Source organism: Echinops telfairi, unplaced genomic scaffold (genome assembly GCF_000313985.2).
Source record: "Echinops telfairi isolate 266 unplaced genomic scaffold, ASM31398v2 ScPeMD7_7469;HRSCAF=8507_0, whole genome shotgun sequence".
NCBI lineage: Eukaryota > Metazoa > Chordata > Mammalia > Afrosoricida > Tenrecidae > Echinops > Echinops telfairi.
The window spans coordinates 43,098,436-43,101,676 of NW_022111372.1; positions in this window are offsets into that span (position 1 = coordinate 43,098,436).

Here is a 3,241-nt window from a genome sequence, read left to right on the forward strand (position 1 = left end):
GGAACTGATCACAATGATCTACATATAACTTCCTCCCTAGGGGACAGACAACAGAAAAGTGGGTGAAGAGAAACATTGGTTAGTGTGAGACATTAAAAAATAATAACAAATGATAAATTATCAGGGATTCTTGAGGTATTGTGGGGGAGGGAGGGAAAAATGAGCTGATACAAAGGGCTCAAGTATAAAGAAAATGTTTTGAAAATGATGATGGCAACAAATGTACAAATGTGCTTGACACAATGGATGGATGGATGGGTTGTGTTAAGAGTTCTATGAGCCCCCAGGAAAATGATTTAAAAAAAAAAAATAGATGGGCTTGAAGAAGACTCAATTGTGGGTGATTGCTGCCTCCTAGTGGACAATTGATCATGGCAGGGCCATGTGACTGGAAGCAAAATTTAATGGACCCTCAGCTCTCATTGCCACACTGCCTTTGAGTCAATGCTGATTCATAGCCACCCCCTGTGGGTTTCTGAGACTGTAACTGTTTACAGGAGTAGAAAGCTCAATCTTTCTAACATGGAGTTGCTGGAGGTTTTGAACTGCTGACCAAGAGACTCCCAGCCCAAGCGTAACCACTACACCTGCAAGAACCACACTTGGGGCCAGGAAGAGGTGTGGGGAGGTGCGGTGGTGAGCGGGGAAATGAAGTGTATATAACAAAAATATTCTTGCAAATAGTTTACTTATATTGTTTTGAAAAAAATCAATTAACTAGTCTCAAGAAATAACTTTTTAATCGCCTTCCCCCCACTTTTAAGGTCTATGGTGCTTGTCATGCTGAATGTTGTGAATAATAATCATAATCTCTGCCTTTTTCGTGAACTTTTTGTCACTTTATACTGTCCAACTCATATTGGTTTTCACTATAAAACTCTGTTCTTACTCCAAAAAGAATATAAGGTTTTCTTCTTTGACAAGAGATCATCTTGTCTTTGCTATTTGAAAGAGAGAATATTATAATACCAAGGTTATTAATAGAGCCAATTGTGTTAATTCATCTTATTGAGTAGTGTCCTTTTTTACTTACCTAGTACTTCTCCAAGCTTGATATTTTCTCCAGGGACTGGTCTCTCCAGATGACATGTCTCAAGGATGGGACCCAAAGTCTTGTCATTCCCAGTTTTGAGGAATATTCTGACTATTTTCCACACAGATTTTGTTTGCTCTTCTGGAAGTTCATTGCATATTTAATATTCTTTGCCAACACCATAATTCAAAGCCTTCTATTTTCCTTCTATTTCCTTTATTGTCTAGTTTTTGCATGCATATGACTTGATTAAAAATACCATGAATTGGGTTAAGTGTACCTTAGGCCTCAAAGTGCTATCTTTAGTCTTTAAAGAGGTCTTTGCAGCAGATATTCCTAGTGCACTTAAGCATCAGCTGACTTCTTGTCTGATGCTTGGGCGATGACTGTAAACTAAGTAAAGTGAAATCTTCGATGACTTCCATCTTTTATCCGTTTATTGTAATGATGATTAGTGGCCCAGTTATGTGGATTTTTCTTTACTTAAAGTTGAGTTGGAATATATATTGAAGGCAGTAGTCTTTGATCTTCATCCATAAGTACTTCAAGTCCTCTAAGATTTCAATAAGCAAGGTGTGTCAGTCACATACCAATGTTGTTAAGATATGAAAATAATAATAATTTATAATTTATGAAGGGGAAAGTGGGGAGGGGAGCTGATACCAAGGGCTCAATAGAAATAAAATATTTAGAAAATAATGATGGCAACATACATACAAATATGCTTGAAACATTTTATGTATGAACTGTTATAAGAACTGTAATAGCCCCCAATAAAATAATCTTTTAATTAAACAAAGAATGACACAGTTAAAAAAAGTTGTTAATGAGTCTCTAAGTGTGATTTTGTATTCTTCACATAATCCTGCTTCTCGTATTATTTGCTCAGCATACAGGTTGAATAAGTATGGCAAAAGGACACTACTCCAATGCACATCTTCTTGGATTGTGAACCATGGAATATCTTGTTGCTTTGATCAAACAACTGCCTTTTAGTCTATGACAGGTTCTGCATGAGCACAACTAAGTGTTACTGAATTTTCATTCTTTGCAATGTTATCCGTATTTTTGTATGATCCACACAGTCAAATGTCTCCACATAGGCAATAAAATAGTGATCATCTTTCTGTTTTTCTCTGATTTCAGCCAAGACCTTCCTGATAAAAACAAAAAGAACCTCATTTTACAAACTCATCTATATCCGACTTAAATTTCAGATAGTTCTCTGTTGATACATTGTTATAACCCCTTTTTAATTATCTGTAGAAAAAATTACTTGAATGTGATAATAATTATTTTGTTCTATAAATTGTATATTCTGTTGATTACCATTCTTTGGAATGGGCATGAATCTCTTCCAGTTATGGGCCAAGTAACTGTCCTCTTAATTTCTTGACATGCTGGACTGAGACACTCATGTGCTGCATCACTTTGTTGAAGTATTTCAGTTGGTAGCATTTCAATTACCTTGTGGTATTTCCACTGCCATTGTGTCTGGTGTAGTGATAGATAAGGTTGACTAGAGGAACAAATACAGTAACATGCATAAGAGAGAGCTTTGTATGAAGAAGTGATTATATATCAAGGAAACATCCCATTCCAGTTCAACTCCAGTTGACAAGTCTTACCCTGTCTGTAAGTCCCTCTCCAGACTCATGTAGTCACATGCAAAGATGCATCATACAGCAAGATCACAGGCTGTGTTTGCAATGTCCTGTAGAAGCAAGGTCATGCCAACAAGCAGGAAGGTGAAGGCAGAGAGGGGTGGGGGGGAAGTTCCCTGGGCCCTCTTTATGAGAAGACTATGCCCACAAGGAGACACCATCAGACTGTGACCTTATTGACAGGTTGAATATCACATCAGCACTTGCATATATCTTCACATTGACATAAAGTAAGTAACTACCACAATAACTTTAATTTCTTTCTTCAGTACCATAGGTTCTTGATTACATGCTTCCTTGTAGAATGGTTGACTTTTATTTTATTTTTTAACCTGCTGGAAGATTGTATGTGACAGTTTGTATTTTTAGTTGCTATATTATTTTAAAGTTAGCTTTTCAAATATATCTTTTCTTCCAAGGTTCAAGTAAGATTCTCAAGGAATTTGCCCGTTATTTTCCCTGCATTTTATTTTTCTGTAAGCTTTGTGATCTTCCCTAGAATTTAAGAATGTAGGGCTGTGTTGTTTTTTTTAAAGCAGCTATT